Genomic DNA, 25,669 nt, shown 5'->3' on the forward strand with positions numbered 1-25,669 from the left:
ACCAGCCTCCCCGAACAGGCGCCGGAATGTGGCGACGAGGGGCTTTTCACAGTAACTTCATTTGAAGCCTACTTGTGACAATAAGCGATTTTCATTTCATTTCATTCCAGTGAAGTCACCTGTTCCTCTTCCAACCCCAGTGCGTTTAAGTTTCTCGCCACCGCATCTTCCCATCTGGTCTGTGGCATTCCTCTTCTTCCTCGCAGCCACATCTCCACCACTCACCACATTTCCTCTCTCTCTCCGCAGCGAGTGACAATGCTATTTAAATCCCTTCCCAGCTATTTTCTTCGATGCTGCCACAATTGTCACTGATGTGCTGGTTCCTGATTTTGTCCCGTCTCGTCACTCCCACACATCCATCTCAGCATCTCAGTACTAATTGGTCCGTTGATCTGTCCATCATTATGTATGTATGTATGTGCTGTGATGTTCACTTGAATATCATGACAGAGACTTTCTTGGTAGCATTCACAATCAGAAACAACATGGCATCCAAAACATGCCTGCATTCAAAATTTACATGGAAAGTCATTAGAACACAAGAGCACCCCTTATAGAAACCTCCGCAAGACCAATTTATCTCTTTCGGAGTCAGTGAATATTTGGGTCGGAAAGCTTGACTCTGGCCACGAGAGAGGAAAAAATGTTCCCGAGAAAATTAGACTTTACTGGCATAATTTCTTGAAAGAATTTGACTGTACTACATGTGGACTATGAAGTCAGTTTGACAACATGAGTGGAGACGAATATAGAAATACGGCTGAGCGCTGATTAAACAGGAATTTCTTGAGAAATAGAACAGGCCTGTCAGGAAATGCCTGTTCCCCAGCGGTGTAGAGTGGATTCAATAGGAAATCCCGTTGACAGTAGCGGATGGTTGGCATAATGTCCACAAAGACCACAAAATAGCTTTAACTTGAGCAAAGCTATAAATTTATTAGCACTACTTAATTGGATTCGACGCTTACTCCTATATAATACACAATTGGTAATTAACATATCGTCTACACTCATCTACAACTAATCTCCACACTATTATAAACTATGATCTGCTCTCACTCACACTATCTTTCCTTCAGTCTGTACTCTAGCTATCTCCTTCACTTCTCTCCCCACAAGGCTCAGCATCAAAGTCTTATATACTTGTAACATTAACTCCCTCTAGTGGCTGATCTAGACATTTCATTAACCCTTGCAGTTCTTACATTTATGATAATGTCACAGGGACCAGAAGATCCCGCTGCCGACCAACAGCAGGCCACCTCCCACCGCCTAGAAACGCGCCCTGTGGGGAGGCCAGAGAATCCCGCCCAACATCAGTGACTGCACTTCATTAGTAATCCATTGCATGTGAAGGCTTTGAGAGGTTGCTGAGTGTTGTGAGGAGGTGTTGAGCTTCTGGAGCAACCCAGCACTCTCACTATGAGGATGAAAAAGCTGAACGACATCTGTCAATCAGAGTATGCGGTGCCCAGACTCGACCTGAACCTAGGAAACACATTCCTTATCTCCTTCTCTGCAGAGAACCCACCAGCCCTACAACCCAAAGCATTTCTGTGTGCCCCCCCCCCAATTCTGGCCTCTTCTGCATCTCTAATTTTAATTGCTGCACCATTGCCACCCATATATTCGGCTGTTGATAACATAAAATCTGAAATTATTTTTCTAAACTCTCTACCTCTTTCTCCACCTTTCAGTGGGGGGGGGTTGGTGATCCGACTCCGGAGGGCGGCCGCCACGGTGGCCTGGCCTGCGATCGGGCCCTACCGATCGGCGGGTGGGCTGGTTCCGTTGGGGCCTATGTTCCTCCGCGCCGGGCCCCTGGAAGGCTCCGCCATATTGCCTGGGGGCCAGCGTGGAGATGGGAACCCACGCGAATGCGCGGAATCACACCTGTATGCGCGGAATCATGCCGGCCGTAGCGCGCATGCGCGAACTCACGCCGGTCGTTCCACACAGGCTGGAGCTACGGCGACCACTCCGACGCCAACCTAGCCCCCTAGGAAGGGGACCATTCCTGACTGTGGTGGTCAGCACCGCTTTTCACGTCGGCGTCAGAACTTGGCCACGGGATGATTGGAGAATCCCGGCCCATTTCTGCCTGCCCAGTCAAACTCCTTCATAATTCTGGAGACCTCCAGTAGGTCGCCCTTCAGTCATCTGGTTAGATACATTTATGCAGCAAGAATGAGACTGAATAACTGAGCCTCAGTACAGGTTCCAGTGCTCACTCTCTGGTCCAAGATGAGGGAGCTGGTCTCAACTCTTTTTCCGATCATGATTGAGTGCTCCCTACCGTCTGCGGTGGGACAGCCTGCCAATCCCAACTGTGCAGGATCACACTGGAAGACTGACCACTAGGTGGGCAGCGACATCCTGTCAACCCCTCTCCAAGCCAGAGTCAGACGAGGTGGGAAGATAACTGGCAAGAGAATTATTAGCTTTTGTAAACTCAGAAATTGAAGCTATTTCCCCCCTTTAACCGTGGCACCGTAATATTCATTATCTCATGCAAGTTCTATGTTTGGAAGTCATCGCCTGTTGTTTGACATGAAGCCTCTCACAAGCAGTTGTACTGAGTAATGAAGTGTTTCCCACTGTTCTGATACAGTGGCTGATATTGCCAGCACTCGGCCTTCCCACTAGGCATGAGGGGGGGTGCGGGGGGGGGTGGTTGTGGTGATTGGACAGGGATTACCGGGTAGCCTGTCTGCTTTATTTGGGTCGTGCGCAAAGTGTCCCATTTTGCCAATTGCCTTTCATTGTCACGTGGGAGAGGAAGGAAGCGTGGAGACGTCTGCAAGGGCCAGGAATCTCAAACTGGATGGTATGCTCCAGTACCCTACTGACATGCAGCCAGGCACAAGTCTGTTGATATGTCCCACCATGCCAGCATTGGCAGAATGAGGAGCTGTGGGAGCTGCGAAGCATTAGCAGCTTAACTTGCACGGTGATAAGAGAAGGGGAAAAACTGAGAGGCAAAGAAAAACAACGCATTGAAAAATCTGCCTGCGCTGGATTAGCATTTCAGAGGCTCTATTTGCCAGTCGGCACCACTTAAAGGGGCTGCGTCTTTCACAATTATCTTATGAAGTAAACATGTTTGTCTTAAGGTGTGATTCATAGTTGAGTTGCACCTGTCTGATCCATGGTGACCAAATGGCAGTGGTAAAGGGATGAAGTAAACACTGCTTGCTTACATAGCAGCCCAATCGCTGCCCACATTGGGTAATCGACCTTGTGTTGGGTGAGGATCTTTGGAATTTCTGATTTTCTGCTGGTAGCCTCTTGATGAGGTGTACAGAAGTGAGCTTCTTTATGGTGGAACAACCATTATGATGGGCATATTCAGAGATCACAAGGGACGTTGTTGCGTTTTCACTGGTCTGGGCAAGGAGCAGGCAAAAGAGGAGGGAAAACCTCAAAGACCTTTTCAGTCCATTTGGAAAGAGGGAGAAACGAGCACTCATTACAACCTCCAAATGGCAAGTATGGGTCAGCTCAGCGATCAGTGTTGTCAATGGAGAGCCAGGTTCTGATTCTCCTCACTTATCATAGAACGGGTGCAGTATAGGAGGAAGCCATTGAGCACATATTAGTTTTCTGAAAGTGCACGCCCCTTCACTTTCCATGTGACCCTGCATGTCAGAACATACAAAATCGGAGCAGGGATAAGCTATTCTCCCCTTCGAGCCTGCTCCGCCATCCAATAAGATCAGGGTGGATCTGATTGTGGCCTCAACTCCGCTTTCCTGACCTAACCCCCCCCCCCCCGCCCAACAAACTACATTGTTAGAAGAAAAGCTATTCCCGTACCAGCCTCCCCGAACAGGCGCCGGAATGTGGCGACTAGGGGTTTTCACAGTAACTTCATTGAAGCCTACTTGTGACAATGAGCGGTTATTATACTTCTGCCTTAAAATATTCAACGACCCTGCCTCTACCACCCTCTGCGGAAGAGAGTTCCATAGACTCATGACCATCTGAGAGAAGCAAATTCTCCTCATCTTCATTTTAAATGGGAGGCATATTATTTTTAAACTGTGTCCCCTGGTTCTAGTCTCTTCCTCAAGAGAAACATCTTTTCCGCATCCATCTCTTAGGATCTTGTATGTTCCAATCAGACCCCCTTCTAATTCTTCTAAGCTGCAATGGGTAAAGGCACAACTCATCCAACCTTTCCTCATGTGATAATCCCCCCATCCCAGAAATTAGTCGAGTGAACCTTCTCTGAACTGCTTCTAATGCAGTTATATCCTGTCTTGTATAAGGAGACCAAACGATACACAATACTCCAGATGTGGTCTCATCAATGCACTGTACAGCACAGTGGTTAGCAATGTTGCTTCACAGCGCCAGGGACCCGGGTTCGAATCCCGCTTGGGTCACTGTCTGTGCGGAGTCTGCACGTTCTCCCCGTGTCTGCGTGGGTTTCCTCCGGGGGCTCCGGTTTCCTCCCACATGTTCCGAAAGACGTGCTTGTTAGGTGAATTGGACATTCTGAACTCTCCCTCCTTGTACCCGAACAGGCGCCGGAGTGTGGCGACTAGGGGCTTTTCACAGTAAATTCATTGCAGTGTTAATGTAAGCCTACTTGTGACACTAATAAAGATTATTATTATTATTATAACCGCAAAAGATTCCCACTTTTAATAAACAACAACATCACAAGTGTCTTCCTAATCATTTGCTGGACCTGCACACTAAATGTTTGTGATTCATGTACCAGAACACCCAGATCTCTCTATATCGCAGAGCTCATATGGAACTGCAGACAGAGCCAGGAATACACCACTAGTGGGGGTGCACATTGATGGCTTAGACACGGTGATTGAAAACCAGAATTCAGCTACCCGCTTTCAAGGATGAAAATTAATGGCAACCTGCTACATCAGACCTTTCGGTTCAAATCAGGACAGATGGCAAAACCTTTCTCCATTAATATCCCACTTAGATATGAGCATACGAAAATGACAGGCAGGAATAGACCAGCTGGCCCCACAAACCCGGCCCACCCACTCAATGCCTGGGGGTTTCTTCAGCAGCACTTCGCAAGCCCACCCCATCATCTAGCAAATCACCATCACCTCCACGTTCCCCACTGAGTCACACACACACATCGACCTGACTTAGTCTGAAATCCCCATTCCTTCATCGTTGCTGGGTCAAAATCTTGGAACTTTCTCACAAACAGCACATTGGGGGGTAGCCTCGCCATAAGGCTTCATGGAGAAGCCCCCCCCCCCCCCCCCCCCCCCGCCAGCACCTTTGGAAGGACCACCAGGAATGCGCTATAAATTAATGGCAACACCCAGATCTCAGAAAAATGATTGGAGAAAGGTGACCTCAGAGCCAGCTGAATGTTGTACAGAAGAATTGTGGATTTTTTTCTGATTGATTGAGCTAAAATGTTTGTTTACATAAGCCCTTGTTTATTTAAGATTTCAGGAGAAGGTGAGCCAGCTCAGAGTTTCCATTGTGAAACCAGCTGTGATTTCTACAAGCCAGTTTGGCAGAGGAAGTGGCGCAAGTGGAGGACAGATACCTTTCTCCTATGATTCCAACCACTTACGGGCCAGTGCGAAGGTGACTTTGAGAAAGGAAGTCTCTCAGCACTAAACTCTGGAATTTGCCTCAAAACCTCTCCACCGCTCTACCCCTTGCCCCTCCTATAAGACGCCCCTTAAAACCTACCATCTTGACCAAACTTTTGGGTCACCTTTCCTAATATTCCGTCACATGGCTTGGTATCAAATGTTGGTTGATAATGCTCCTGTGAAGCAACTTGAGACATTTTACTACATTACAAGTGCTATATGCACGCAAGTTGTGTTGCTATTAGAGAACACTTTTCACAACATCAGGATGTCTCAGAGCACTTTAAGACCTGTGAAGTGTTTTTGAAGAGGTCACTATTGTAATTTGGGGTATCCCTGAAGCCCATTTGTGCACAGCAAGATCCATCAGACAGCAATGTGATAATGACCAGTGATGTTGGTTGAGTGCCCTTCACCACTGATGATGGATAGAGGTAATGTTTTCACCACTGTTGGTCTGTAAACAATATATCTCAAAAACAAATGGATGGATTTCAATGAACCTTGGTGCACAAATAGGGAATGGCCCAAGGAAGAACTGATGAGGATTTGGCAAAGAGGCAGATCTGGATCCGGACCCTGGAATTATTTTAAGGGTGTGTCAACGGTGGTCAATAGGGTGAATTGACAGTTTAAAAAAAATAATGTGGATTGTTTTACGTAGAATGTTGTGGATAATCTCAGCTGCTGTGTTGGAATTTGTCACAGGTGATAAAAATGTGAGCAGAATTTTCAGAGCAGTTTGTTGGATGTGGATTGGTCAGCAGCCTCCTTGGTGAGATGGAAATTCTTCATGAGAAAAATTCCGTTTGCAACACAGTGTGGCAAAGATATGCATTCTATCGAGTGCCCCCTTCACTTGTTTTTTTTAATATAAATTTAGAGTACCCAATTCATTCTTTCCAATTTAAGGGGCAATTTAGCGTGGCCAACCCACCAACCCTGCACATCTTTGGGTTGTGGGGGCGAAACCCTCGCAAACACGGGGAGAATGTGCAAACTCCACACGGACAGTGACCCAGAGCCGGAATCGAACCTGGGACCTCGGCGCCGTGAGGCAGCAGTGCTAACCACTGCACCACTGTGCTGCCTTCCCTCCACTTGTTTTAAAGTGTGTCAATCAGTGCCCCAGGACTCGTGCTAAAAGAGGAATCTCTGCCATTACAATTCAGACAAGACTTGAAACAATGATATGAGAGGTTCTGGTGCTGAGGTATTGCCACTAGATTGGTAATCCAGAGAGCCAGGAAAAGATCTGATGATCCAGGTATGAATCCCACCACGGCAGATGGGGAATTCGAATTTAATAAAAATCTGGAATTGAAAGCCTAATGATCACCATGAAACCATTTTCGATTGTCATAAAAACCCATCTGGGTTCACTAATGTCCTCCAGGGAAGGAAATCTGCCATCCTTAACTGGTCTGACCTACATGTGACTCCAACAATGTAGTTGACTCTCAAATGCCCTCTGAAATGAAGGGGATAAGGATGGGCAATACAAGAACAAAGAACAAAGAAAAGTACAGCACAGGAACAGGCCCTTCGGCCCTCCAAGCCTACACTGACCATGCTGCCCGTCTAAACTAAAATCTTCTACACTTACGGGGTCCGTATCCCTCTATTCCCATCTTATTCATGTATTTGTCAAGATGCCCCTTAAACATCACTATTGTCCCTGCTTCCACCACCTCCGCCGGTAGCGAGTTCCAGGCACCCACTACGCTCTGTGTAAAAAAAAAAAAACTTGCCTCGTACATCTACTCTAAACCTTGCCCCTCTCACCTTAAACCTATGCCCCCTAGTAATTGACCCCTCTACCCTGGGAAAAGGTCTCTGACAATCCACCTTGTCTATGCCCCTCATAGTTTTGTAGACCTCTATCAGGTCGCCCCTCAACCTCTGTCATTCCAGTGAGAACAAACCGAGTTTATTCAACCGGTCCTCATAGCTAATGCCCTCCATACCAGGCAACATCCCAGTAAATCTCTTCTGCGCCCTCGCTAAAGCCTCCACATCCTTCTGGTAGTGTGGCAACCAGAATTGAACACTATACTCCAAGTGTGGCCTCACTAAGGTTCTATACAACTGCAACATAACTTGCCAATTCTTTTACTCAATGCCCCGGCCAATGATGGCAAGCATGCCGTATGCTTTCTTGACTACCTTCTCCACCTGTGTTGCCCCTTTCAGTGACCTGTGGACCTGTACACCTAGATCTCTCTGACTGACAATACTCTTGAGGGTTCTACCATTCACTGTATATTCCCTACCTGTATTAGACCTTCCAAAATGCATTACCTCACATTTGTCTGGATTAAACTCCATCTGCCATCTCTCCGCCCAAGTCTCCAGACGATCTAAATCCTGCTGTATCCTCTGACAATCCTCATCGCTATCTGCAATTCCACCAATCATTGTGTCGTCCGCAAACTTACTAATCAGACCAGTTACATTTTCCTCCAAATCATTTATATATACTATGAACAGCAAAGGTCCTAGCACTGAACCCTGCCGAACACCACTAGTCACAGCCCTCCAATCTGAAAAGCACCCTTCCATTGCTACCCTCTGCCTTCTATGACCTATGATGTGGAGATGCCGGCGTTGGACTGGGGTGAGCACAGTACGAAGTCTTACAACTTACTAATCTGGTGTTGTAAGACTTCGTACTGTTCTATGACCTAGCTAGTTCTGTACCCATCTTGCCAGCTCACCTCTGATCCCGTGTGACTTCACCTTTTGTACCAGTCTGCATGAGGGACCTAGTCAAAGGCCTTACTGAAGTCCATATAGATAATATCCATTGCCCTACCTGCATCAATCATTTTTGTGACCTCCTCGAAAAACTCTATCAAGTTAGTGAGACACAACCTCCCCTTCACAAAACCGTGCTGCCTCTCGCTAATACGTCCACTTGCTTCCAAATGGGAGTAGATCCTGTCTCGAAGAATTCTCTCCAGTAATATCCCTACCACTGATGTAAGGCTCACCAGCCTGTAGTTCCCTGGATTATCCTTGCTACCCTTCTTAAACAAAGGAACAATATTGGCTATTCTCCAGTCCTCCAGGACATCACCTGAAGACAGTGAGGATCCAAAGATTTCTGTCAAGGCCTCAGCAATTTCCTCTCTTGCTTCCTTCAGTATTCTGGGGTAGATCCCATCAGACCCTGGGGACTTATCTACCGTAATATTTTTCAAGACTCCCAACACCTCGTCTTTTTGGATCTCAATGTGACCCAGCCTATCTACACACCCTTCTCCAGACTCAACATCCACCAATTCCTTCTCTTTGGTGAATACTGATGCAAAGTATTCATTTCGTACCTCGCCCATTTCCTCTGGCTCAACACATAGATTCCTTCCCCTGTCCTTCAGTGGGCCAACCCTTTCCCTGGCTACCCTCTTGCTTTTTATGTATGTGTATAAAGTCTTGGGGTTTTCCTAAACCCTATTTGCCAATGACTTTTTGTGACCCCCTTTTAGCCCTCCTGACTCCTTGCTTAAGTTTCTTCCTACTTTCCTTATATTACACACAGGCTTCATCTGTTCCCAGCCTTCTATCCCTGACAAATGCCTCCTTTTTCTTTTTCATAGAATCATAGAATTTACAGTGCAGAAGGAGGCCATTCAGCCCATCGAGTCTGCACCGGCTCTTGGAAAGAGCACCCTACACAAGGTCAACACCTCCACCCTATCCCCATAACCCAGTAACCCCACCCAACACTAAGGGCAGTTTTGGACACTAAGGGCAATTTATCATGGCCAATCCACCTAACCTGCACATCTTTGGACTGTGGGAGGAAATCGGAGCACCCGGAGGAAACCCACGCACACACGGGGAGGATGTGCAGACACCGCACAGACAGTGACCCAAGCCGGAACCGAACCTGGGACCCTGTAGCTGTGAAGCAATTGTGCTATCCACAATGCTACCGTGCTGCCCTTTTGACGAGGCCTACAATATCTCTCGTTATCCAAGGACCACGAAATTTGCCGTATTTATCTTTCTTCCTCACAGGAACATGCCGGTCCTGAATTCCTTTCAACTGACATTTGAAAGCCTCCCACATGTCAGATGTTGATTTACCCTCAAACATCCGCCCCCAATCTCTGTTCTTCAGTTCCCGCCTAATATTGTTATAATGAGCCTTCCCCCAATTTAGCACATTCACCCTAGGACCACTCTTATCCTTGTCCAACCGCACTTTAAAACTTACAGAATTGTGGTGAATACATATGGACCCAGCCACCGATGCCTACATCCCATCAATGAATTTTTAAAAAAAACTTCTCACCCTCTTCTGTAACTAAAGAAAAGAGTGAAGGTGCTACAATTGCACTCAAGCAGACCTGGGTAAGAAAGGTTCAAATCCCTTCGGAACCTCCTGCTTATCGTGTTTTTCAAACTTTTTTTCCGGGGACCCATTTTTATCAACCGGCCAACTTTTGGGATCCACGCCGGCCGACCGTCATGACCCACGCCGGCCGACATTCGCGGCCCACCATTTTCTCTTGCCTTTAATGCGAGAGGTGAGCCTTCTTGGTCCTCATTTAGTTGTTTGCTGCTGACAAAATGGAGGACTCGCAATCACGGCCAAAGTACGTGACGTCAGCGTTCGGGGCGCGTGACCTGCTCTCTGCATCGCTTCAGTCAGGAAGATTGCATTGAACTTCAAGAAAAATCTTCTCCTGGGTCAGCGCACTGATGTCAGGAAGAGGCAGTGTGTGTCGCTTGGTTCTGCGCATGCGCACCGATGAGCGGGCATGTATGCGCAGTGCGCCCGCATTTTTTATCTGGTCACGGCCGTCATTTTAAAGTCGCTCACAGCCGGCATTGTTAAAATCCGGCTGCTGCAGCTGTTGTGTGCGGATTCACGCGATCGAGAACGCCGCGACGGACGGCTCTGCAACCCTCCCGACACCCATCCGCGGGTCGCGACCCCCGCTTTGAAAATGCCTGCTTTACAGTGACCTCTGCTGGAAAGTGTGCATGCGGGAGCCAGGTGGGGACAGGGTCTTCCCATGGTTGAATAGCCCGCCGATATTCATTGCTTGGGCTCACACGTAATGAAAGGTTAATTGAGCGAGCGTTGAATACGTGCACGAAGAATGCACCTTATTATCTGCTTGTGGCAAATGTAATGTTAGAGTGTGTTTGTTCACTCGAGATTGACCTGGATTGCAGTATCCAGGGGAGGGGCTGCTGGTGAACTGAACACATGCAAACACAGAATGGGGGAGTGGGACGGGGGTGGGGGGAGGGCAAGGGGGCGCAATTCACTTTCTTTAGAAACAAGATACAGAATGGATAAGACCTCTGGTAGAGCAGGCTCTGCAACAAGACGGCCACTTAAAGTGTCAAACCTGTTTTCCACTGATCATTTGTGGAATTTAGGCTGGAGCCATTACATACCTGAAACTCAACTAACTGAGACCAGTAAGCAAATTACGGCAATGACATTGAAACAACGTTAAACAATGACTGCGATAATATCATTCCAGAGACCCAAATGCAAAGAAGAGCCAAGAAAATGCATGTGACTCAGTCACAGAACCTGCCACAGGCCTAAAACGTATTATTGGAAGGTTGTTAAGCTAAATGGTGGATAATCAAAGTGGAAAATTGTACAGTGGAATTGGAGGAGATGTATCCAGTTTCACAGTAATAGAGTTTCCGTGACGAAGGAAATGCCTTTCAATGTTCTGTTATTGCATTCCCAGATCAGAAAAAATTGGCGACGAGGTTGATCAAAGCGTTCAAAGTCTGGTCTCTTGAATATCTCCAATTGTAATCACTTCATTAATGGTGGCCGGGCCCTCAAATGACCTTTTCTTTCTTCTTTCTTTCTAAGATGTGGGCGTTGCTGGCAGGGTCAGCATTTGTTGCCCACCCCTAATTGCCCTTTGAACCAAGTGGCTTGCGAGGCAGTCAAGAGCCAATTTACATTGTGGATCTCGGGGTCACATGTAGGCCAGACAGATCAGATAATGACAGTGGATTTTCTTCTTGAAAGGAACCAGATGGGTTATTACAACAATTTCTTTCTAAACCAGCTCTAGATCCTAAACTCTGGGATACCCTTTCTAAACCAGTTCTAGACCCTAAGCACTGGGATTCACTTTCTAAATCAGCTCTAGATCCTAAGCTCTGGGGTTCCCTTTCTAAACCAATTCTAGATCCTAAGCTCTGGGGTTTCCTTTCTAAACCAGTTCTAGATCCTAAGCTCTGGGATTTCCTTTCTAAACCAGTTCTAGATCCTAAGCTCTGGGATTCCCTTTCTAAATCAGCTCTAGATCCTAAGCTCTGGGGTTCCCTTTCTAAACCAGCTCTAGATCCTAAGCTCTGGGATTTCCTTTCTAAATCAGCTCGAGATCCTAAGCTCTGGGATTCCCTTTCTAAATCAGCTCGAGATCCTAAGCTCTGGGGTTCCCTTTCTAAACCAATTCTAGATCCTAAGCTCTGGAATTCCTTTTCTAAACCAGCTGTAGACCCTAAGCTCTAGAATTCCCTTTCTAAACCAGCTCTCTTTTCCCCCTTTCCAGACGCTTCTTAAAACCTACCTCGTGATCCAACTTTGAGCCACCTATCTTAATTACTCATGTGGCTCCGTGATAAATTTCATAACTTCCTGCGGAACCCTTGGAAGTTTTAATATTACATGAAAGGAGTTACAAAAACACAAGTTGCTTTTGTAGAAATTACTATTTGTGATTACAGCACTCATTTCAGGTTGTGTCCTTTTCCAGGGGCTTTTCACAGTAACGTCATTGCAGTGTTAATGTGACACTAATAAAGATTATTATTATTGTTAGAAAGTTCATTGTAGGTAAATAGGGTTAATAGTGAGGGCCAACTGGAAACCCAAGTTTAAAATAATGAGGTCGCAATTGTATTGGGTATTGCTGAGAAAAGTTTACACTTTCCTAAGGATTATGTGGAATTTTCCTTAAGTGAGAGATAAAAATAGGCAATTTGTAATTATTTGTTTCACGCCTAATTACAACAGTTCCTCTGTTATTTTGTCTGCTCAAAAACAAGAAAGAACAGTGGGGTGCTTCATAACTGTGGAATAATGTAAAACAATTGATTGAGCGTTGACAGGTGATTCTACACCTGTGCAGATGACCTAAATGGAACTAAACATTAGGAGTGTTATACAACAGCTTCCGATGATAAGTGGTACTGAACATAAATCAGTGCGGTTATCTTGTAAGTTGTTGAACCATATGACCCTGGATGGACCCAGATTTGACCCCTCGTCTGTGCGGAGTTAGCTGGACATTGGTGTGATTCTAAATAACAGCACTACACTCCTAATCTGGGGAGGGAGGGATCGGCTGGGACTACCACTGTACATACCTCTCCTGACTGCTCTGGGCTAGCGGATGTTGTATGAGGACAAGTTTTGTCTCAACTGTGAAGGACTCCTTCATCCTCAACTCCAATTGCATGATTTGTTGAGATGCATGTCCCATAGAAGGAGGCCATTTGACTCATCGTGGTGGCACCAATCCTCCAAAAGAGCACACTACCTATTCCCCTGCCCTATCCCCGTAACGCACTGCATTGATCAAGGCCAATCCACCTAACCTGCTCATCTTTGGACTGTGGGGGGAAACCGGAGCTCCCGGAGGACACCCACGCAGACACGGGAAGAATGTGCAAACTCCACTCACACAGTCATCCAAGGCCAGAATTGAACCCGGGCCCCTGGCTCTGTAAGGAGGTGGTGCTCACCTCTTGGGTGAGGTCCCAGAGGGTGATAGGCACTTGTGGCTTTGTATCCAGTGAGCAGTCGATGCTAGCAGTAGGGTTTAGGTTTGAAAACTGGTGAACAAAGAACAATCAAAACAAAAGAATAAGATGGACGTGCGTAATTATATTTCAGCCATCTTTTCCATTTCCACTCCTCAGATGTTCCAATGACAGAAACCATCACTCGGCTGTTCTCCAACTTCAGGGCGGAAAAGAGATTCTCAGAGATGACTCTTGAACTATTACTCATTCCCAATACAGAAATAAATCCTGGCCGTCCATTTGGTCTTTCTATCTCCTCGCATTGGACAGTCCAGACTCAGCAATCATGACTTTAATTTCAGAGTCTTGTGGGAGAACTCCAGAATTTGATGTCACATCATGGGTCTTCATTCAAAATCTACCTTCTAATATTATAATAGGATGATTAGCATTCTGGACACGATCAAATAGCTAAAGGTTCTTCACCCAAGCCTCTCGGGATCCAGTGACTTTTTTCTCTACTATCATTTCTGGCAAATATTTTGCGCGATCAGGTTGCGCTACGTGTATTATCAAAGATCATAGGGAACACAGCACAGCAACAGTAGGACGTTATTCAGCCCCTTCAGCCTGCTCCAGGCTTCAGTTAAATCATGGCCTACACCTGATCCCATTTACCTGCCTTTGCACCTTTTAATTTGGTACCTTTATCTAACAAACATCGATTGATCTTCAACCAGAATCCAGAGCCATTGGCGGAGAAATCATTCTTTTTTTTTCATTGTACAAGAGGCTGTTTGAAGCCTTTATTTGTCGAGATTGTAACAGATGGACCATTCGAGGAGAAATCATTCATGTGAAGAAGTGACTCCTGATTTTGTTCTTGAATCTTATTTTAAGATTACACCCCCCCCCTGTTCTGGACCACTCCACCGCGTAAAATAGCTCATCCACTCTATCTAACCTACTACATTAAACAAAGATTTTCTTCGAATCACCATTGGCGGCCTTGCTTTTATCCATCTAGGCCCTGAATGGCCATCTTAAATTGCCCCTTAGTGTCCAGGGATGTGCAGGTTAGGTTAAGGGGTTATTGAGATAGAGTGGGGAAGTGCACTCGGGTGGAGTGCTCTGCCAGAGGGTTGGTGCAGGTTCGATGGGCCGAGTGGCCTTCTTCTGCACTGATTCTATGACAAACATAGAATTCCGTCCCTAAATCCCACCACATTTCTCCTCACACAGCCTTTGACATGTTCCTTTAAACCCTACCTCTTCCGTCCAAGTCAGGCCTCAGTGTCAAATTTTGTTTGCCAATGTTCCTGTGAAGTGCTTTCCGATAGTTAAGTGTGTTAAGTATGCTATATAAATGGAAGTTGGCGTTGTTGGTTAGATCACCACTCAGTCTTCTATTGTCAAGCCAAGTTTACCAACCTGCCCCTTACAGATCAGGCCTGGTAGCTCCGAGACTCGTGCTGCAAGCAGGTCCCCAAATGGGAAACCTATTCATTTATAAGTTGGCTAGGTGACAATCTCGTATGTACACTGATTCCCATGTTCCATAGGAACTATCACCTCTAAATGAGGGATGAGAGACTGCAAGGCGGATGGAGGCCATCAATAAAAAGCAGGATAAATACTCATCCACCGGGAAATGCTGGGCTGGGATCCAGAGGACTCCCTGCAAATCAGTCACACCAAACCAAAAGAACGTAAAAGCCTGGAGATGTTTTATTTTAAAAAATATTTATTGGATCCAGACCTCCACTGGGTGTGCTTGTGTTTAAAGTAAAGAAAGATATAAAGAAATTCTGGTCAGAAACTACAAGCAGTTATGGATGAAAAAAGGAGATTTCCAAAGTGTGGGAATATTAGTACTTTTGTCTGAATTAAATATTTACCTCTTGTAGACTTTCCCTGTCCCTGCTCCCCAGTGCGTCCCCATTGAAATAAAATTGTGTGACTTGGAGGGGAACGAGCTGTGGGAGTGCCCTTGTGTCCTGCTGACCTTGTCTATCTGCGCAGTAGAGGTCGTGGATTTGAGAGGTACTGTCAAAGAAGTTTTGGCAAGTGAATCTTGTTGCAGTGTATCTTGTTAATGATGCACACTGCCAAAGTGTGCTGATGATAGCGCGAATGAAGGGTGAGGGTGAGGTGGCTGTCCTTGACATCAAGGCAGCATTTGACCAAGTGTGGCTTCATGGAGCACTTGTAAAATTGACATCAATGGGAATCGGGGAAAGCTCCCCGTGTTTGGTCTCATGCCTAACACAGAGGAAGATGGTTGTGGTTGGTGGAGGCTAATTATCTCAGCCCGGGGTATCACTGTAACGGCTCCTCAGCACAGGCAGAGGTACATGTGTCCAATTCCCAGCATCATGTAAACTATCTCTAATTGAATGGATTGGGGACATGGGGGTGGGGGGAGAAGCACCCAACATGGGAATCCTGCTCACTGGTGATAGGATGTCAATTAGGATCATTAGTGAACCTCATAAAGCTAATTATCCTGAGGTTTAATGGTGGACTTAGGCGACTCAGATGGGTTTTTCATGGCTCCTGAAGGTCACCCAGCAAATCCTATTGGCTTTACCAGCAACCTATTCGATTCAACATTTGTATAAACAAAACTTCTGAACTTCTATAATCTCTGGAACGGTGCCTGCAGATTAGAAGGTAGCAAATGTCACCCCATTATTTAAGAAAGCAGAGAGAGAGAAAACAGGGAAGTAGAGACCAATATGACATCTGTGGTAGGGAAAATGCTGGAATCTGTTATGAAGGATGCGACAACTGGGCACTTAGAAAATAATGGTCTGATAGGGCAGAGTCGATATGGATTTATGAGAGGGAAATCATGTTTGACAAAACTGTTTTTTGAGGATGTTACAAGCAGGATAGATGAGGGACAACCAATGGATGTGGTGTATTTAGATTATCAGAAATTCTTACAGGACTTGCATCGAACCATATGCAGAAAATAGAAGCAGGAGGAGATCGTTTGGCCCTTCAAGTCTGCTTCACCATTCATTTTGATCATAATATCCTGATCCCGCCTTCTCCCCATATCCGTTGACCCTTTTAGCCCCAAGTTCTATATCTAATTCCTTCTTGAAATCACGCAATGCTTTGGCCTCAACTACTTTCTGTGGTAGTGAATTCCACAGATTCACCACTCTCTGGGTGAAGAAATTTCTCCTCACCTCAGTCCTAAAAGGTTTACCTCTTATCTTCAAACTATGACCCCCTAGTTCTGGACTCTCCCACCATCGAGAACATTGTTTCTGAATCTACCCTGTCTAATCGTGAATTTTACAAGTTTCTATGAGATCCCCTCTCAGTCTGCTAAACTCCAATGAATATAATCCCAGCTGATTTAGTCTCTCCTCATATGACAGTCCCATCATCCCATGTATCAGTCTGGTCAACCTTGGCTGCACTCCCTCCATAGCAAGAACATCCTTTAGTTGTTCAAGGGAATTGATACGACCTGCGTGGTCAGTAGCGGTGGTCTCCATTTTGCGCGCACACGTGTACCCAGATCAGATAATGAGGCCTGAACAGATGTTCAAGACGTACCCTGGCCATTCATTGAATTTTTTTATGTTCACAATTGCAGTGAGAATGTCTGCAGTTGTTGGATTTGGGTCTTAGCCAATGAGCCGTTCGTGATTTGTTCAATGGAAACTGGGAGTAGCTGCTCATCCGAGTCTAGCGAAGGAATGTAGAAACTTTTAAATGCTGAGCTCGCTTAAATGTATAAATAGATAACTTTATTTTGGAGGGAGAAGAGCTCTGAAAAATACAATTAAATGGGACTAGCTGAGTAGCTCTTTCGGGAACCAGTACAAACATGATGGGCCGAATGGCCCACTTCGGTGCTGTAAAATTCTATGATTCTGTCCTTCCTTAAGACTATAAGGCACAGGAGCAGAATTAGGCCAGTCGGTCCATCAAGTCTACTCCGCCATTCAAATAAGAGGCACGGTAGCACAGTGGATAGCACTGGTACTTCACAGCTCCAGGATCCCAGGTTTGATTCCAGGCTTGGGTCACCGTCTGTGTGGAGTCTGCACATTCTCCCCGTGTCTGCGTGGGTTTCCTCCAGGTGCTCCGGTTTCCTCCCACAGTCCTGTAAGACGTGCTGTTAGGTCATTTGGACATTCTGAATTCTCCCTCTGTGTACCCGAACAGGCGCCGGAATGTGGCGACTAGGGGCTTTTCACAGTAATTTCATTGCTGTGTTAATGTAAGTCTACTTGTGACAATAAAGATTATTATTATAGGACACCAAAACTGTACACAATCCATGTATAGTTTCACCAATGCCCTACAAATTGCAGTAAAACATCCCTATTCCTCGACATAAATGCTCTGGTTATGAAGGTCAACATACCATTTGCCTTCTTTACTGTCTGCTGTACCTGTACGCTTACTTTCAACGACTGATGTATGATGACACCAAGGTCTCGCTGACTATCCATGCCTCTCAATTTATACCCATTCAAATAATAATCTGCCTTCCTACTTTTGTTATCGAAGCAGATAACCTCCCATTTATCCACATTATACTGCATCTGCCATGCATGTGCTCACTCACTCAGCCTGTCCAAATCCCGCTTAAGCATCTGATGTATCCTCCTCACAACTCACCGTCCCACTCAACTTTATAACATCTGCAAATTTTGAGATTCTTCCCTCAACCAAATCATTAATATACAGTGTAAACTGTTGAAGTCACAGCACAGATCGCACGAGTCACTGCTTGCTAATTGGAAAGACCCATTTATTCCAAATCTTTGCTTCCTGTCTGCTGACCAGCATTCTATCCATCTTAAGACACTACCCACAATCCCATGTGCTTTAACTTTACATAGTAATCGGCTGTGTGAGACTTTGGTGAAAGCCTTCTGAAAGTCTAAATAAACCACATCCACTGGTTCTTCCTGGTCAACTCTACTAATCACATCTTCAAAGAATTTCAGTAGATTTTGTCAAGGATGATTTCCCTTTCGTAAATCCATGCTGACTTTGATTATACTGCTGCTTTGCTGTGCTAGGAAATCCTTGATCATGGATTCTACCAACTTCCATACTACCGACGTTAGGCTCACTGGTCGATAGTTCACTGTTTTCTCTCTATCTCCCTTTATGAATAGCGGGCTCATATTAGCTTCCTCCAATTTGTAGGAACCATTCCAGAGCCCAATGAATTTTGGAAAATGACCACCAGTGGATGTATTTTTAGGGCCACTTCCTTAAGTACTCTGGGATGAAGATTATCAGGCCCTGGAGATTTATCATCTTTCAATCCTGTTAATTTCCCCCAAACCATTCCTCTTCTAATACTGATTTCCTTCATCTCCTCACTTAAACTTGTGTTTCTCAGACTTGACGGGGTAGACCCGGTAGCACAGTGGTTAGCGGTGTTGCTTCACAGCACCAAGGTCCCAGGTTCGATTTCCGCTTGGGTCACTGACTGTGCAGAGTCTACACGTTCTCCCTGTGTCTGCGTGGGATGCCTCCGGGAGCTCCGGTTTCCTCCCACATGTCCCGAAAGACGTGCTGTTAGGTGAATTGGACATTCTGAATTCTAGCTCCGTGTACCTGAACAGATGCCGGAGTGTGGCGACTAGGGGCTTTTCACAGTAACTTCACTGCAATGTTAATGTAAGCCTACGTATGACAATAATAAAGATTATTATATTATTATTATTAGATGGAGGATGGCGGTTTCCCCTGCTTGCATGGTCGAGACCCAGGGGACACAGTCTCAAAATAAAGGCTCCACACAGGAGGCTAGTAAGCAAAATTCATGCACTTGGGATTGGGGGTAATATACTGGCATGAATTGAGGATTGGTTAATGGGCAGAAAACAGAAAATAGGGATAAAGGGATCATTCTCAGGTTGGCAAGCTGCGACTAGTGGGGTACCGCAAGGATCAGTGCTTGTTTCCCAGTTATTATCAATCGATAGGAGTGATTTTAATGTGGGGACCAAATGTAATGTTTCCAAGGTTGCAGATGACACAAAACTTGGGCGAGATTCTCCGACCCCCCGCCGGGTTGGAGAATCGCCGGGGGCTGGCGTGAATCCCGCACCCGCCGGTTGCCGAATTCTTCGGCACCAGATATTCGGCGGGGGTGGGAATCACGCCGCGCCGGTTGGCGCCCCCCCCCCCCCCCCGCGATTCTCCGGCCCGGATGGGCCAAAGTCCCGCAGCTAAAATGCCTATCCCGCCGGCGTAGATTAAACCACCTACCATACCGGCGGGACAAGGCGGCGCGGGCGGGCTCCGGGGTCCTGGGGGGGGCGCGGGGCGATCTGGCCCCGGGGGGTGCCTCCACAGTGGCCTGGCCCGCGATTGGGGCTCACCGATCCGCGGGCGGGCCTGTGCCGTGGGGCACTCTTTTCCTTCCGCCTTCGCCACGGTCTCCACCATGGCGGAGGCGGAACAGACTCCCTCCACTGCGCATGCGTGGGAAGCTGTCAGAGGCCGCTAACGCTCCCGCGCATGCGCCGCCCGGAGATGTCATTTCCGCGCCAGCTGGCGGGGCACCAAAGGCCTTTTCCGCCAGCTGGCGGGGCGGAAATTAGTCCGGCGCGGGCCTAGCCCCTTAAGGTTGGGGCTCGGCCCCCCAAGTTGCGGAGCATTCCACACCTTTGGGGCGGCGCGATGTCCGGCTGATTTGCGCCGTTTTGGGCGCCAGTCAGCGGACATCGCGCCGATACCGGAAAATTTCGCCCCTGAAGTGGGAATGTGAGTTGTGAGGAGGATGCAAAAAGGCTTCAAGGAGATTTGAACAGACTAAGTGAGTGGGCAAGTACACGGCAGATGGAATATAATGTGGCAAAGTGTGGAGGTAGCTACTTTATTAGGAAAAACAGAAAAAGAAGAGTATTTCTTAAATGAAGAGAGATTGGGAATTGATGTTCAAAGGAACCTAGGCGTCCTTCTGCATAAGACACGGAAAGCCATTAGGCAGCCAAATGGTATATTAGCCTTTATTACGAGAGGATTTGAGTACAGGAGTAAGGAGGTTTTGCTGCAGATGTATAGGAATTATCAGGATATGAGGCGTGAGTTGGCCTTGATAGATTGGGGAGAGTTACTTAAAGGGATGACAGTGGATAGACAATGGCAAACATTTGGGCAAATCAAATTAGCCACAATGCCGTAGAGGAGGAATTCCTGGAGTGTATACGGGATGGTTTTCTTGACCGATATGTGGGGGAACCAACTAGAGAGCAGGCCATCTTAGACTGGGTACTGTGTAATGAGAAGGGAATTATTGCCAATCTGGCTGTACGAGACCCCTTGGGGATGAGCGACCATAACATGATAGAATTTTTTATCAAGGTGGAGAATGAAGTTGGTGATTCGGAGACTAGGGTGCTGAATTTTAATAAAGGGAACTAAGAGGATATGAGGCGTGAGTTGACCTTGATAGATTGGGGAGAGTTACTTAAAGGGATGACAGTGGATAGACAATGGCAAACATTCAAGGAACGCATGGAGGAACTACAGCAACTGTTCATTCCTGTCTGGCACAAAAGCAAAGGGGCTAAGAGGGACAATCCATGGCTTACAAAGGAAATTAGAAACTGTATCTAATCCAAGGATGAAGCATACAGATTGGCCAAGAAAAATAATAGTTCTTAGGATTGGGGGCAGTTTAGAATTCAGCAAAGAAGGACAAAGGGATTGATTAAGAAGGGGAAAGTACAGTACAAAAGGAAGCTTACAGGGAGTATAAAGACTGACACTAAGAGTTTCTACAGATATGTGAAGAGAAAGAGATTGGTAAAGAGAAATGTAGGCTCACTGCAGATAGAAACAGGGGAATGCATAATAAGGGACAAAGAAATGGCTGAGCAATTAAATACATACTTTGGTTCTGTCTTCACAAATGAGGACACAAATCATCCCAGAAATGTTGGAGAATGAAAGATTTAGTGAGAGGGAAGAACTGAGGGAGATCAACATTAGTAGAGAAATGGTGCTTGGAAAACTGATGGGATTGAAGGCGGATAAATCCCCAGGGCCTGAGAATCTGCATCCCAGAGTGCTTAAGGAGGTGGCTCTGGACATAGTGGATGCATTGGTGGTCACCTTCTTGGATTCTACAGACTCTGGAACTGTCCCTGCAGATTGGAGGGCAGCTCATGTCACTCTGATATTCAATAAGGGAGGTAGAGAGAAAGCAGGGAATTATAGACCAGTAAGCCTAGCATCGGTAGTGGGGAAAATGCTTGAATCCATTATCAAGAACTTTACAGCGGAACATTTAGAAAGCAGTGGCAGGATCAGTCAGATTCAGCATGGATTTATGAAGGGAAAATCATGCTTGACAAATCTGTTGGAATTCTTTGAAGAAGTAACCAGTACTGTCGACAAGTGGGAGCCAGTCGATGTGGTGTATTTGGATTTTCAGAAGGCATTTGACAAAGTCCCGCATAAGAGATTATTGTGCAAAATTAAAGCACATGGGATTGGGGGAAATGTATTGAGGTGGATAAAAAACTGGTTGGCAGAGAGGAAACAAAGATTAGGGATTAATGGTCCTTTTCAAATTGGCAGGCAGTAACCAGTGGGGTACCACAGGGATTGGTGCTGGGACCCCAGCTATTCACAATATATATCAATGACCTGGATGAGGGAACAAAATGTAACATCGCAAAGTTTGCAGATGATACCAAATTAGGTGGGAGGGTGAATTGTGACGCGGATGCAGGGATCCTACAGCAAGATCTGGACATGTTGGGCGAGTGGGCAAATCAATGGCAGATGCAGTATAATTTGGATAAGTGTGAGGTTATTCACTTTGGAAGCAAAAACAGGAAGGCACATTACTACCTGAATGGTTGTAAATTGGGAGAGGGGAGTGTGCAGCGGGACCTGGGTGTCCTTGTGCACCATTCGCTGAAGGTAAGCATGCAGGTGCAGCAGGCGGTAAAGAAGGCTAATGGTATGTTGGCCTTCATTGCAACGGGTTTTGAGTATAGAAGTAGGGATGTGTTGCTGCAATTGTACAGTGCCTTGGTGAGGCCACACTTGGAGTTTTGTGTGCAGTTTTGGTCTCCTTCTCTGAGGAAGGATGTTCTTGCTCTCGAGGGAGTGCAGCAAAGATTTACCAGACTGATTCCAGGGATGGCGGGACTGTCATATGAGGAGAGATTGACTAGGTTGGGATTGTTCTCGCTGGAGTTCAGAAGAATGAGGGGGGATCTCATAGAGACTTATAAAATTCTAACAGGACTAGACAGGGTAGATGCAGGGAAGATGTTACCAATGATGGGTGTGTCCAGAACCAGGGGTCACAGCCTGAGGATTCAGGGTAAACCATTTCGGACAGAGATAAGGAGACACTTCTTCACACAAAGAGTGGTGATCTTGTGGAATTCATTACCACAGGAAGTAGTTGATGCTAAAACTTTGAATATATTCAAGAGGCGGCTGGATATAGCACTTGGGGAGAATGGGATCAAAGGCTCTGGGGAGAAAGCAGGATTAGGCTATTGAGTTGGATGATCAGCCATGATCGTGATGAATGGCAGAGCAGGCTCGAAGGGCCAAAAGGCCTCCTCCTGCTCCTATCTTCTATGTATCTATGTATGCATAGAGCCACGATGAGTACTGTGTGCTGTTACAACACCCTGGGCTGGAGCGCTGTCAATTCCAGCCTCCTTAACCTGGAGGTGCAGCACAATTGAATTAACAAATAGTGCTTCGGAAAATACCCAAAGTCTTTGGCCCTTGGCTGCCCAATAATTACAGTCACCAGGTTGTAAAGTTAAACATGATCACTTTTTATTTATAACAATAACTATAATGAAATGTGCAGCAAATACAACTGGTTAACTATTAACTAATTCTTAATCCCCCACTTTAACCTGTCCCTCGCCCCCACTCTTTATACACACACACGTAAGATAAACAAACACACAGGAAAAGAGAGGGGTGAAAGTAATAAGTAAAAGTAAAAAGATGGTTCTTTCCAGCACACTTTCGCTCAAACCAGGCTTTCAGGTCGCAAATTCTGCTTTCCAGTCTGTAATGGTTTTCACTGTAGATTCATTCAGGTATCTGCAGTTTCAGAAATCCAGCAGCTCTTCTGAAGAAAACATGAGAGAGAGAGAGAGAGTGAGCAGGCCCTTTCCCCCGAGTGTCCAGGGACCTGACGCAGTTTTCCTTGAGTCTTCAAATCATCCCACACGGGCAGGATCCAATCACCACCTGTTACCGGGCAGAATACGGCCTTTTGCCAATTCATTGGCCACCAGTCAACCATTTGAACCATGTCCCACCCAAGTCCTAGGGCAGCACGGTAGAACAGGTGGATAGCACCAGGGTCCCAGGTTCGATTCCCCGCTGGGTCGCTGTCTGTGCGGAGTCTGCACGTTCTCCCCGTGTCTGTGGGTTTCCTCCGGGTGCTCCGGTTTCCTCCCATAGTCCAAAGATGTGCAGGTTAGGTGGATTGGCCATGATAAATTTCCCTTAGTGACCAAAAAGGTTAGATGGGGTTATTGGGTTACGGGGATGGGGTGTAAATGAGGGCTTAAGTGGGTCGGTGCAGACCCGATGGGCCAAATGGCCTCCTTTGCACTGTATGTTCTATGTATATGTATCTCTTGGGTGCCACAAAGTCTGAGTTTTGCCGTCCAAAGCTCTCAGAGCGTTCCCTTTGGTGACTTTTGAATTCATAATTTTCCCTGCTCGACTTAAAGATACAGGTCCATTAAGCATCTATGGATCAAAATGATAACTGCAAAAAAATAAAGAAACGGGAAATAAGGGAATCATCAGGAAGTTCTGTTATAGTTCAGTTTTAGCCTCCTTATGGTCAATGTACTATTAATCACTCTGTATGGCAATCACCTTGTTAAGTGCATTGCTAAACATGTGACATTGATTATCCTATAAATACAGACAACTGAAACACTCGGGTGAGAGTTTCTTGCGGGTTAGTAGCTGGAGGGAAGTGTGTTACAATGAACCAGCTTGAACCCAAAAGAACAGGCTCGTTTGATTCTTCCACCATAGTCCCTGTTTGGTAGTAACACTTACCTAAGGAAGGATATACTTGCCATAGGGGGACTACAATAAAGGTTCACCCGACCAATCCCTGGGATGGTGAGATTGTCCTATGAGGAAAGATTGAAGAGACTGGGCCTATATTCCCTAGAGTTTAGAAGAATGAGAGGTGATCTCACTGAATTGTACAAAATTCTTACAGGACTTGACAGGGTAGATGCAGGAAGGATGTGTCGCCGTGCTTGTAGAGTCTAGAACCAGGGGACACAGTCCCAGAATAATGAGTAGGCCATTTAGGACTGAATGGTGGAGGAATTTCTTCAGTCAGAGGATGGTGAATCTTTTGAATTCTGTACCCCACAGGACTGTGGAAACTCAATCCATGAGTATGTCCATAGCAAAAGTTGATAGATTTTCAATGACATTGAGGGATGTAGGGATGGGGTAGAAAGATGGCGTTGAGGTAGAAGAACAGCCAAGATCCAGTTAAATAGTGAAGGAGTCTCAATGGGATTGACCGAGGGTTGCCACTGAAAGCCTTCCATCCTCCTGTCCTTGCTTTTGACTGCTCCCCCTCTGCCCACCATGAAATTCACCACTGACCCCCCTCACTGAGACCTCCAACCACTAGAGGGAAATAGACTTGCAAGGCTTGCAAGGTGGGGATTGAGCCAGGGAATAGGATCGATCGGATTGTTGAATAGATGGACTTGATGCGCCGAATGGCATCCTTGTGTGTTGTAATGACTCCCTCGGAAGGTTTTGCTAGGGATGTGTAGTAAGGGGTATGGAGCGAGTGCAGGTAAATGGAGCTGAGTTACAGGTCATGCATTGGCTTAATTGAATGGTGAGCAGGCTTTGAGTGGCTGAATGGCCTCCTCCTGTTCTTAATGTTGTTCATTTTTGCCCCAGCTGGGATCAGCACAGCTTGACTTTGTGCCACGAAAATCAGCCTGCTCAGCATCAACCAGTCAAATTTGGGATTGTTGAATAGTGGGGTTCAGTGATGTCATCGTCCACTCGGCCATTGTGTCAACTGTAAACGAAGGATAAAGACATTCCTCGAGCCAGCTTCATTGCCAAGAACTGAATCACCATAGTGTCCAGTTGAGCTTCTGCTGGAAGATACACTGGTAACTTAATCCGTGACAGTTATAAATTGTAGGCGGACTGTAAATTGTGTGGCTCCCTGTTATTATCTAGGAAACAGTTGAACTATTAATTAAAATTCTCCAGTCATTCACTGATCGACTATCTTGACATTACAAAGTCAGCTCTGTGGAAAAACTGAG

At 46.2% G+C, this 25,669-nt stretch overlaps 1 protein-coding gene across 4 annotated transcripts in view; it reads left to right on the forward strand.

Annotated features, from left to right (window-relative positions):
• LOC140387410 (membrane progestin receptor gamma-B-like) overlaps positions 1–25,669 on the forward strand; it is a 162,209-nt gene that overhangs the window by 76,787 nt on the left and 59,753 nt on the right. The gene's annotated exons all lie outside the window — the stretch shown is intronic.

The sequence above is a fragment of the Scyliorhinus torazame genome, chromosome 12 (assembly GCF_047496885.1).
Source record: "Scyliorhinus torazame isolate Kashiwa2021f chromosome 12, sScyTor2.1, whole genome shotgun sequence".
Lineage (NCBI taxonomy): Eukaryota > Metazoa > Chordata > Chondrichthyes > Carcharhiniformes > Scyliorhinidae > Scyliorhinus > Scyliorhinus torazame.